Source organism: Ambystoma mexicanum, chromosome 2q (assembly GCF_040938575.1).
Source record: "Ambystoma mexicanum isolate Mex_15411 chromosome 2q, UKY_AmexF1_1, whole genome shotgun sequence".
Taxonomy (NCBI): Eukaryota; Metazoa; Chordata; class Amphibia; order Caudata; family Ambystomatidae; genus Ambystoma; species Ambystoma mexicanum.
The window spans coordinates 1,017,454,163-1,017,466,488 of NC_090924.1; the positions used below are offsets into that span (position 1 = coordinate 1,017,454,163).

The window sequence follows — 12,326 nt, forward strand, 5'->3', positions numbered from 1 at the left end:
ATCACTCTTCTTCAACACACCCACTAAAGTGTCTCGGGATATAATAGTCCAAGGGGAACAGGTGTCTACCTTCATGATGAGTTCACACCCATCAATGAGGAAAGTGTCCACTGGTCCCTTTGTCTCCCCAGAAATGGCTGGTATTTCAAAAACATACTTGGTGTTTGATTCTTGCACATCTGACACTTCCTGTATGTCATATCCCCTCCTAATATTTTCTTCCTTGTTTTCTTCCGCCCTGAGTTCCACAAGGTTGACAGAAGTGGCCTTGCCGACATTGGCAAAATATTCCTTACCTCTGCATTTGAAACATTCACCTAACCTAGCAAGACAAGATGGAAAATTTGCGCCATGCCTGGAGCTCCCACACCGAGGGCAGGAACTTCTCGTGTTCCAGTTCCCTTTCCTTCCTGTGGAAAAATGTGTCTTCTTCCTTTGATCAATGGCGCACACAGCCACTGATGGAACAAGAGGTTTATCCACCCTAACTTCTTTGATGTACTGCGACATTTGTTCAATACTCCTGGCCAGCTCCACTGCCTCATCAAGACTTATGTCTTTGGCAAGGAGTTTTTCTTGAACTCTGACATTGTTGGTGCACCTTATTAACTGATCTCTGATGAATGAGTCAGCCAACTGTTCAAACTCGCAGGAGTAACTCAGGGACCTTAAGCAGGCAATGTAAGATTCTACAGACTCCGACTTTTCCTGTATTCTCTGAAAAAACTTGTGCCTCTCAAAACTGACATTCTTCTTTGGTTCAAAATGATCTCGCAGTCGACCAAGAGCCAGAACATATTCATCCATGTCGTCAGCTCCCGGCACCTGATTCCCAGCAAGGCCATCAAATATTCTGCGCTCCTCCACACCCAAATTGTGGATAAGGAGGGCCTTCTTGCGCACAGGCGAGAATCTGTCACCCCCCATAGCCACCAAGTAGTTCTCGAAGGCCTCTTTCCATTTGTCCCACCTGATGGGGGGCCGACCAGGCTCATTCAAGAAGGACAAGGGGGGGCGGAATAGATGCTGCCATCCTTAATGAGGTCAAAATGAGAAAGTGACAAAAATGACAAATTGACTTGAGCAAAGAAGAAACTCCCTCTTCCTCCTCTCCTGTCCCTTTCTGCGCCATCAAGAATGACCAAACTGCTCTGGGGGCTGAAACTGAAGGTGGCACAAATTTCAGCAGTCTCTGTGGATATACAGACTCCCAACTGAGACACAGTGGATGGGGTTTGGAGGGCAGAGTCTATACTGCACACAGTATTGAGCAAAATGACAAAACAGGCTCTATTTTGCCATTGCAGTGCAACAGCCTGACGTTCCCACTGATGTGCTGTCAGAAACAATGGAAAGTTTGAAGCGCCACGGCCAAGAGGAAAGAAGAACTGGTTGCCGGGCAACGCATGTTACAAAGGCCAGGCAGGATGGCCGGCACTCCTCCTGTGACGCACTCCCACTGACGTGCAGCTCGCCGTCGTCCGAGGGGCGGGACCACAAGGTGCGTGGGCGGGGCTCGCTCACAGCGCGGCTCGGGGACTGCCACGCTCCACCCAGCCCTCACGCTCTCCTCGCTCCACCCCGACTGGCTGGGACAACACCCCCAAACAACTCGCCTGGGATTCGACGGCGTCGGGCGTCCTTCCTCTTCTCTGCAGACTCGCCTCCTTCCCTCCGTCGATCCGCCTGCTGTCACACACACGGAGGGGAAGGCAGGGCCGAACCGACGCGGCGCGGAGATGACAGGAAGGCAGAGAGCTTCAAGGCGGCCTCACGGTGGGTCTTTGAGATAATCCTCAGCATCAGCAGCAGGCACTGCCTTAAGCAGCAGGCACCAACTGACCTCACATGGAATCCCCTCAAAGAGCAACACTCCAAAAGGAATTCATTACATCACAATTGATACGAACAGGAATAAATCAGTATATAAAGCATTTCATGTAAGAACGCATGTCAAACAATTATGGACTGATGCTTAACTCACATGAGTAAAGCAATACCCCAACATGGAGGCAAATGATAAGGCTTGAATGCTGCTGAAATATTTTGCAGCCTCAAATGGGCATGTGGCCTTCACGCTATCGGATCTTCCTTATGTCACGTTTACATGAATGTTGATGGCACCTTTGTATGGGCATGGCTATTAAATTGGCACTAAGTCTTTTCACATCACCATATTTTCTTCTACAAATGATAGTCATCAAATGGTACATGCCGTCCTAACCATGCTCTCATATTGCATGGATGCCTGGATTCCATAGAGGTTAAACCATTCTATTAAGAAATAATTTATGGCCCAGTGTAACTAACCCTGTAAGGGTTACAATTACAAGTGAGTGTGAAAGGCTGGGGATTGACTGGCTTTATTAGGGGTTAGAGTCATTGGTAAGGTTACAGCCTTCTACTTTTTCGTGTTTAAAAATAGCTTTTTGGCAACCTTATGACCGGTAACAGTGTCACGCTTTACATTGCTTGTATAGAATGGCTACATTTTGAAAACTACTTTTTGATGAATACTGTTTCACGTAACTATATTTTCCTGGCATTTTGCATTTGAGCACAGAACCCTCATTTTGTGTGGGGTGCATGCATATTGGTTCTCCTGGGAGGTGGTCACATTACGGTTGATTCCCTCCCCATCTGTACTGAGCAGATTTTCAATTTGCATTTAGTATTTGAATGCTCCTTTCCCCAATAAGGAATCCTAAATCCCATAAATGCCATAGTCCCATACAAGGGCAATGTGCCTTTCTATGAGCTAATCACCTACTCGGGAATCCTTGTGCCTACCACAGACTCTAGTTTCGAAATGAGCCCTTTTGGATCGAATTCTCAACAAGCAAGAGTTATTAAGTTTCCTTTGTGAGCCATAATCCAAACTATGGTATTTAGCTAAGCTTTATCTTCTCTCTCTCTATCTCTCTCTTTCTCTCTCTCTCTCTCTCTCTCTCTCTCTCTCTCTCTTTCTCTCTCTCTTTATCTCTCTCTTTCTCTCCCTGTCCGTCTCTCTGAGATCTTTTGCATGTGCCTCTCTACTTTTCTACCCCAACATCCTGCTCTTTGAGCTCTTCATCACCCATCTTGCTCTACACCAATGCCAAACCCTGCCTCACAAGTGTGCCTCTTTCCTCCTACCCCCCTTCTTTCTATAGTTTGCTCTCTCCCCTGCCACCAGTTTCTCCCTCATCCATCATGCTCCCTCCTCTTCATCCTTCTCCTTGATGTTTCCTTCCTCCAGCTCCAGCCACTTCTTCACAAGTCTGCTTCTCTCATCCACCTTCCTGTGGCACAGCATTGAAAGGCCCATCTACACCCTCCACAAGGTTGCGCTCAGGAAAGAGAAGATCTTAAATATCGTCACTCCGAGGAGTCTGCTCCTTCATTGGCTTGCTCATTTGGGCGATTCCCCGCAGTGATCTCATTCAAAGTGAGGCTGTGCAGGTCAAAACACAGGCGAGACAGCTTTAAAAAGACCGGGGGCCATAGTGAACTCCTGCCATTCAGCCTGGAAGTTTGTTTAGTGAGAACTATCTATCCCTGGTTTGCTACCTTTTCCGAAGATGAAAGGGTTTAAGTCTTGGTAAATTTGAAGCTCTGTTGCCTTTTCAGTTCCCTTTTCCAGGTGAGTTTCAAGTTAGTGTTTCCAGCGAGATTGTAAGAAGAAATAAATGCTTTGTTTGTGCAAGCCCTGCTGCTGAACGGGGGTAGTGGGGCTTCCACTGTGGAGTTCTGGCTCGCTGAGGTGGAGGTAGAACTTGTTCATATAGAGACCGTGAGGGTGCATTTGTCTTCCCCCATACCTGGGATTTGGTGTAATCACCTTTCTTCTCCAGGGAGTATGGCTGGATGCTCTGTTGCTAGCGACAGCATTGCTTCCTGTAGGATTGTGTTGTTCTGTGGATTGTGCTTCTGCTGCTGCCTAATGGGGCCTTGGGAAGTCCTGTCTTGGAATATTCTGACTCCAGGCCCCCAGGTGTACTTGAACCCTGTTCCCTGGAACCAGAAGTGGGGGTTGCATTGAAGGCATTCAAGAGGGTCTTGGTTAGATATTGGACTTGGAATGGAAGGACTCTTCTACTATCTGTCTGGACCATGGGGCGTTTTGGAGGACTCTGGGAGATCTCCTAGATACCACCTCTCAGAGTTTCAATATGTTGCACGTGGCATCCCTTTGCTCCCAGAGTTCTAAGGTCCTTCTGCCCTTTTCAACTGGTCTGTCCACTGTGAGTTTGCCATTGTCTTGATTGTGGCTCTGATTGTTCACATGGCTCAGATGCTCATGTGGTTGTGTTTTCACCCAGGGTTGCAGCTCTGTCTTATCTCATAGTCACAGCTTCTGCTGTTTCATGGACGTGACTCCAACAAGGTTTAGTGCTCCAGGTTTTTCTTTGGCTGTGACTATGTTTTCCTGCAGTCATGGTATCAGCAAGGTTTGCTTTTCTAGAATCTTAGACCATTAATCCTGTCTGTGATGCCCACAAGGCATGGTCATTGAGCACTGTCCCCCCAGGCCTAGCACATCTTGCTACTGTGCCTGGTAGTCATGACCTTTCGCAATGCTCAATGGGCACTGTCCCCAGACACAAACATCACAGTGAGCCTTACTGCCATGCCCAAAGCACATGACCTGCTCCCATGGCCCGTGGACACCATGCCCGTAAAAGGTCTTTAGCCATGCCCTATGCACAGTGGATATGACCTTCGGTTATGGCATGGACACAGTGACCCTTTCTCCATTTCCCACAAGGCATGGACTCTGGCTATAGTGCCAAGGTAATTAACTTTTCAGGAATTGAGGCACTGTACCTGCGGTATGGCCTTCCACCATGGCCATTCGCAGTGACTGGGGCATAAATGAAGCCATGCCCAGACACTACAACTCTGGTTACAGTGCAAGGTTTAGCCATTGGCTGTCACCTGTGAATACTGTGCCCCAGAGCATGACATTTAGCCATTTAGCCCACTACTGGCATGACCTTCCATCATGTCAGGGAACGTGCCCAGGCCTGTAATGCCACTGGCATATTGTTGGCAGTGTTATAGAACAAAGTGTGGTGTTCTAGAAAACCTTCTGTTTTATTAGAACAATTCAGGGTGTATTACAAGTGTTCTGGTGTGGCTTTGCAGCATACTGAGTAGACACGCCCCACCCGCCATGTTCAAAGGCTGACTTGATCTACCTACAAACGCACATTTCTTCCCAAGTGAAAGCATTTCCCACATTAGGGTGCAGCCATTTCCACTCCTGGTTTACAACCATGAACTGTGGGGCTGTATTATCAGAAAACATTGCATTGCTTCAGGAACACTGTTTGCCAGCTTCCTGCTATTATTTAGGAACACCAATATGGTAGTCGTGCCAGACAGGTCATGTAGACGACATTCTCAACCACCAATTCATTCGGTATTCAAAATGTGGTTCTCGGAAGTGTTTTAGCGACCAACCATCAAAGATATGATAGGTTATTTATAACGCGCTTAATACTACGGGCGGATCCGGGGATCGAACCTGTGTTGCTCTGTGCCCTCTTGATTCCTTGGCGAGCACATTGCCGCTGAGCTATGCTCCCAACACAATGACTCAGTACATGTTTCTTTACATATTGAAACGTTTCTGCTCAATGGATTTAAGTCAAACTATAAAGGGTGTTAACGTTGAGCCAAACTTTCTCCAACGTACAAAGATTGTGTACACCTACAACTTTTGCCCCCCAGCTGACCGATTGCCAGAAAATATTTGAAAAAGATTTGGCAGTGGGTGGACCTTTTTGAGAAATCTTTGTGAAGATTCATCCTATATTGCCACATTTAGCATCTGAAAAGTTCATTAAATGTAGAAGTATCAGATTAACTATTTACCCAAAATTCATTTCACCACTTCTGTAAGATATGAGTTTGTTCCCAGAAAACCTTTATTAGAAAGGACATTACCTCCACGTCCACTCTTCCTCGTCCCAGTACTTACTTCATGAGGCACCTGCCTCCGACACAGGACCTTCTTCTATTTCTTTAAATCTCTATAACTCCTCCCCCACATCCATGTCACTCAGTTTAATTTTTCCTGCCTCCGGCAGGTTGGACTTTTTCTTCCCGGTGCGGGGCACCAGGGAGCACCGATTGCTGGACCCCTGGGGGGGGCTGTGTGGCGGGGCCCTCGGCTCCCTCAGGTGCGGTGCTGCTCCTGGGCCCCCTGCGGGGCTTGGGGTCACAGTTGAGCTGGATTGCCTCGCTCGGTTCTTTGCTGGGCTCCGGACCGCAGCGTGAGCATTGTGTCCCGGGTCCTGCACGGCCCAGGGAAGGTAAGGAGAGGGGAGGACTGGGCTTGATGTTTTTCCCCTCTCCTCCTGTTTTGGCCGTCTTGATTCGACTTGGCAGTATGGGCTAGCCTTCCCTTTTGTTGGGAGGCCTCTCTGCTTCTTGTCGTGGGGTGACAGTGGCAGAGAGTCTTTGGGAGTGCGGGGGCTCTGTTCTGTCGCAGGCATGTCACATACCACCTGCTCCTCAGAGACACACGGCCCTGGATGCACCGGATGTTAGCTGCATTATCTGGGGGAAGGTAAGGAGAGGGGAGGACTGTGCTTGATATTTTTCCCCTCTCCTGCTGGTATGGCCATCTTGACTCCTTCAACATGCCGTTTTCCTCGTGCTTTGTGTGCACATCTTTATTGGAAATGATGGCAAGCACTTGGCAGTATGGGCTAGCCTTCCCTTTTTGTTGTGAGGCCTCTCTGCTTCTTGTCGTGGGGTGTCTGTGACAGAGTATTTGAAAGTGTGGGGGCTCTGTACTGTCACAGGCATGTCACATACCACCCGCTCCTCAGACACACACAGCCCAGGATGCACCGGATGTTGGCTGCATTCCTTGCGTGCTGCCTGTGAATACGGCGCAGATTTGGACACGTCTGCAAGCGGCCGGAAGGGTACCGGCCTGGCATAGTCTACACTTCGGGTTCGAGTATCAGCGGTGCTGACTCGGTCCTTCAACCTTCCTAGGCCGACGCATTGGAACGATCTAGAGCATGGGGCTACAAGCTACTGGATACAGGGCTCAAGCCACCTCTCAGTCATGTGGCGTGTAGTGGTGTGTTTGGGTCTGTGCTAGCTATGGACGCAGACTCCTTGTCCTGTCCTCTTCCTCTAAACTGCGCGAGGGAAAGTCGAAGGAGTTGATTTGCTTTTCCCTTGTCCGGCATGGGATTATGGAAAATGCATCATGGAAGTAACGGCCATGCATGGGGTTCCCAGTGTCTCTTCTTTTAGGGCCTAGGTCCTCCGGTGCCGAGGTGTTGCTTTCACGCTTCCTCTCAGACTTATGGGAAGTGATAGGGCACATGGTGGCACATGTCTGTGCTTAGAGGGGTTCTCAGAGCACCTGGTGCCGGTGGAGGGGGATGTCACTTCAGTGGGTTTTCCAGTATAGGCATACCTCAGGTAGGGGATTGCCTTTGATGTCGACTATCCGGGATGGATTGCTTTGCCCCGCTTTGTGACAGTACTTTGCCCTTTTGACGCCAGCCTGGTGGCTCCTCTGTCAGCTGAGTGGGCCATAGTCTGCTGGACTTCTGGGCTGTCCAGTATCTTCCTTTTGATAGGTCAGATCTTTTTGTGGGCTGACAAGCATGCTGTTATATTGTGGCGCAGGCCTGTTTCAACGTCCTGTGATTTCCCTCTGGTGCAAGTGCAGTGACTGGCGGTTTTCCCTGGCTCCTCGTCTCTATCTTCTCGGAGGTGTATGGGACCGGTGGGGTTAAGCTTCCTGGGTAATGGGCTCCTTCTGGAGGGGGTATCAGTTGCCGTTCCTGTCTCCTCCTGTCCAGGTTTGCATGGTTAGGACTTTGGTACCCAGCTCACGCTCCAAGTAGTTGGCCATGGGATCCGTTCTCTCCGAACGGTTGTTGTGGGTTACCGTCTTGCCCGTTCCTCTCCCTGTTCAGGGTCAAGTTTTCTACTTGCGGGTGTTCCTGGTCCCTATGCCTTCTAGGATGTGTCACCTGCTTATGGGTCTCAAGACCCTGCACTGCTTGTCCGGACGTCTGGGGAGAGCGTACTCTGCGTGCAGGGGGGGCGCTTGCTGGCTGTTCTGGGCTGGGTTCTCAGAAGGCAGTATATCTCGGCTCGCCTGTTGCTGAAGTTACGGGGCACGTGGGGTCTTGCATGTTTTCCAGTTCCTTGAGCCCGTCTTCGGTTACGTCTCCTGGTGTCTTATACTCTCTCCCAATGGCTCCCGACATCTCAGCTTTCGTAGTTTTGTTTTCAGTGTGCCCAGCGCTGCGAGTGTCCCTGCTATGGTGGCGGGGGGTTTCAGGTCTACAGGCTGAGGTGTGCATGGTCCTTCCTCCTGTGGCCTCTCCTACTACCAACACCAGCAGAAAGGGTCTACATTGGGGGTCCTCTCAGCTCAAGGATTGTGAGATCTGGGGAGAGCCGGCGATCATCCAGAGTTGTGCCATTGTCCAAGCTTTGGTGTACTTCGAGGAGTTGCTGGACGGTCGGCGGTTTTTGGTCCGATCGGACAATACGACGGCCTTGGCATATGTCAACTGCAAAAGGGCTTCCGGCCACTCCTTGAATGCTCTGGCAGCGCTGATAGGCACCTGGGAGGACTCTCATCTGGTGTCTCTGGTGGCCTCACGTATCAGAAGGGTGGACAATGTTCAAGCGGATCTTCTCAGACGCCGGTTTTCACTCCTCTGCGGAACTGGTCCTGTTGGCCCAGGTCTTTGCAGTGACCTGTGTCCGATTAGGGTCCCTGGTTCTAGACCTGTTTGCATCCCCGGCCTCAGCAGAAGTTCCCCTCTTCTGCTCTAGGTTTCAGGCTGAGGGGATTGGGGGATGGACGCCCTCTCTGTACAGTGGCCTTGGGGTTTTCCTTTATGCCTTTCTGCCTATTCCCCTTCTGCCCCGGGTGGTTTGGCGCATCAGAGTGTCCAGGGTGACTGTGTTGTTGTTAGCTCCGTTCTGGTCCCGCCGGAGTTGGCTCCCCTCTCTGTTGGAGCTTCGGTCCTAGGAACCTTGGCTGGTTCCGAGGTGGCCGTGTCCCCTTCAAGGGGATCTGCGGTTGGAATTCCACCAGATGCAATGGGCGGTGTGGCTATTGCTCAGTCTAGGTTGATATCTCAGGGGTTCTCAGATCCTGTAGTTGGGTCCAAATGGATGCTCTTAGACCCTCCACTCTGAAGGTGTTAGGCAGACACTGGGGCCATTTCCGAGACTGGTATGGGCGGTCTGGGATCCCTCCCCTGCGTTCTGGCCTCTGCTATCCTTCGGTTCCTCCAGGAGGGGTTTTGACAGGGGCCTGGCAGTTTTTCCAGGCTTTCGCTCTCAGTGGGCCTCCATGAAATTACTTTTGGGGGACTCTGACGGTCACTTGGATGGGGAGGTGTTGGTGGGGAAATTGATCCAGGGTTTTTCTTCTTCCTGTCCTTGTGCTGATAAAGGGCTTTCCTCTTGGGATCTCCCTCTTGTATTACGGTTCCTTCACGGGCCTCCTTTTGAGCCCATTTCCGAGATTGATATCAAACTTCTTACACTGAAATCTACTTTTCTTCTTGCCCTCACTTCTGCCCGTAGGCTTGGGGAGATTGGGGCTCTCTTATGTCACGCTCCTTTCCTGAGGGTGCTGCCAGACTCTATGGTGCCGGGGTGTGGTCCGATGTTTCTCCCTTCAGTTGTCTCTCGGTTTTCACACCTCTCAGGGTCTGGTTCTGCCTGACTTCTTTCATGATCCAAGACGCCTGAGGAGGTGGCTCGGCTTAACATTGATGTCCGGCGGGACGCGTTGGAGTATTTGGCTTGGTTTGCTTTTTCCACCAATCTGATAGTCTTCTGATTGCTTGTGGTCCGGCTGGGGCTGGGCATAACGCATCTGTGGTTTCCATTTTCCGGTGGTTCCGGGTTGTGATCTCTAGGGCCTATGTGGCTTCTGGCCTGCCTGTGCCTGCGCACAATCAGGGGCGGTCTGCCAGGGGTTTGGCGGCTTCCTGGGCCGATGCAAGGAGGGTTTTTCTCTGCAAGAGATTTGTATGGCTGCCGCCTTGGCTGGTCTAGGTATTTTCATCAACCGCTATGGGTTGAGTTTCTCCCACTCGGGGGTTGGTTCCTTCGTGGTTGGAGTTTTGTCTGTGGGGATGTGATTTAAGAGTTATTGTGGGTGTGTTTTGCTGCACTGTTTTTGGCTCTGTGTCTCATTGGGACCTTTTCCCCGTTGCTGCTTTGGTATAACTCATGAAGTAAGTACTGGGACGAGGAAGAGTGGACGTGGAGGTAATGCTCTGATTACTTACCGGTAATCTTCATTACTCCTAGTCCTACTCTTCCTCGTCACAGTACTGACGACCCTCCTCACCCTCCCTCCGGGGAAGGTCCCATGATCCGGCTTGGTAATATGAAACTGAGTGACATGGATGTGGGGGAGGAGTTATAGAGATTTAAAGAAATAGAAGAAGGTCCTGTGTCGGAGGCAGGTGCCTCATGAAGTAAGTACTGTGACGAGGTAGAGTAAGACTAGGAGTAACGAAGATTACCGGTAAGTAATCAGAGCATTATGTGTATATGTATTACACTGACAGAAGTTGATTAAAACCCCACATTGCACGTGCCTGATGTCATCGTGTGGACTCTTTTTGCACAATGTAGAGGCTACAAGTCCCATGAAAGATTGTCTTGGCCCAATGGGAACCCTAGAATATCCACAGGGGTAATTTCGCAAATTGTTCTGTAAGCATGGAGGCAGCATGCCATTAAGCACACACGTGTCCACTGCTGCACGCGAGAGCTGGCCAATGCAGGCGCATAAGCGTGAGCAGCCGCTCCCATTCCAGTAAAGCTAAGCACACATCCATCACTAGCGGCACACTGACGCGTTCTACGCCCATCACTGCTGCGCACCAAATCCTTTCAAAGCATACACTTTGGAAATGGAAAATGTCTTATTTGAAAACCTAACCACTGCATAAATGAAAGAAGGAAGGTTTACATTCACGTCCCACAAGTTACCAAATAGGATACATTTTTTTACAAACTTCCTGCTTTCAATAGCAATGCTCCTGTTCTACGTATAGTAGATTTGAATCTCATGTGAAGGGCACCCCAAACATGGCAAAATGTATGCCAGGTCCAGTGGACACCTTTCTTGGTCATGGCCTTCAGCCGTGCCCCGGACCGTCCATGAACCACACTGCCTTGCAAATGGCATTTCACCATTCACTATAGAACACTGAAAATCAGTGGAAAAAACATGAATTGAAGGAATATTATGGTTAAGTTTCACTTTACAAAACCCTTTTGAATTCAGTGAAGTCAATGCACTGGAGCAGTGTGGTCCAACTCCAGGTCTGGAGGGCCGGCTCCATGTCGGATTTTCAGGATACCCCTCTTGAATATTCATGAGATAAATGTGCATACAATGATTCTAAATGTATGCACATTTTTTTCTCATGAATATTCATGGTCATATCCTGAAAGCCGGCCAGGCTTCCGGCCCTCAAGGCCCGGAGTTGGACTTACCTGCACTGGAGCATAGAACACTGCATGGTACTGTTCACTCGCTCAGGAGTTGCAGTGCACATTTGAAACGCTAGAATCATCCGGGAGTGCGTAAAAAAGACCCTACAGTGAGTTGTCATTTTAAGTTGCTACCATTCTCAATCTGTGGCGCATAGAACAGTTTAACATTTAGAAAAAAAACAGTAGCGCAGTGATGAAAAAGCTCGCATCCGGTTCATACGGTTGCATTGTTTTCAAAGTGGACTGTCCATACCGTCACACCAGGCTTAGACAAAATAATTCACTGAAACTGCGAATCACCCACATTTCGAGTGTTTCTACCAGGGCGACCTTCAGACACACGTTTTAAGAAGTTCAACCGAGTTTGAAATTAGGAGTTGTAAAAGGGCACACGTGATTGACTTCTGTTTTCAGTATTAGCTTTCAGAGAGGCAGGATGTTGCGGGAGACAGGTTTATGACACTTAGGCAGTGGCAATAAACTGGCCTGGAGATGGACTAGTAGAGTAGGAAGGAGAAAGGCTTAAGTAGCAGTAAATGAGCCGGCCCTCTGAGATTTGGCATTATGTCAGGTTTCATTGGCGCTGTGGGACAGATTCAGTCATTGTTCCATGGGTGCCACCTGGAGAGGTGAGAGAGGGGGAAACCCTGGGAGTGAGAGTGGCTGGGTGTCCATGAGAGACACGCTCACTTAAGCTCTGATTTGGACGCCCCAGGTGGGCTAGGCAAGCATCCATATTGGGCAAGGGAATCGTGAGCCAGACATATCACAAAGTGCTTTAACTATTTGCTAATAATTGACACCTTAGAAGTTCTGTTTCA

The 12,326-nt window shown here is 49.6% G+C and overlaps 1 protein-coding gene across 1 annotated transcript in view; it reads left to right on the plus strand.

Moving 5' to 3' along the window:
- The window catches only part of CUBN (cubilin), a 1,794,835-nt gene that overhangs the window by 1,128,786 nt on the left and 653,723 nt on the right, over positions 1–12,326 (plus strand). The window lies entirely within an intron of this gene.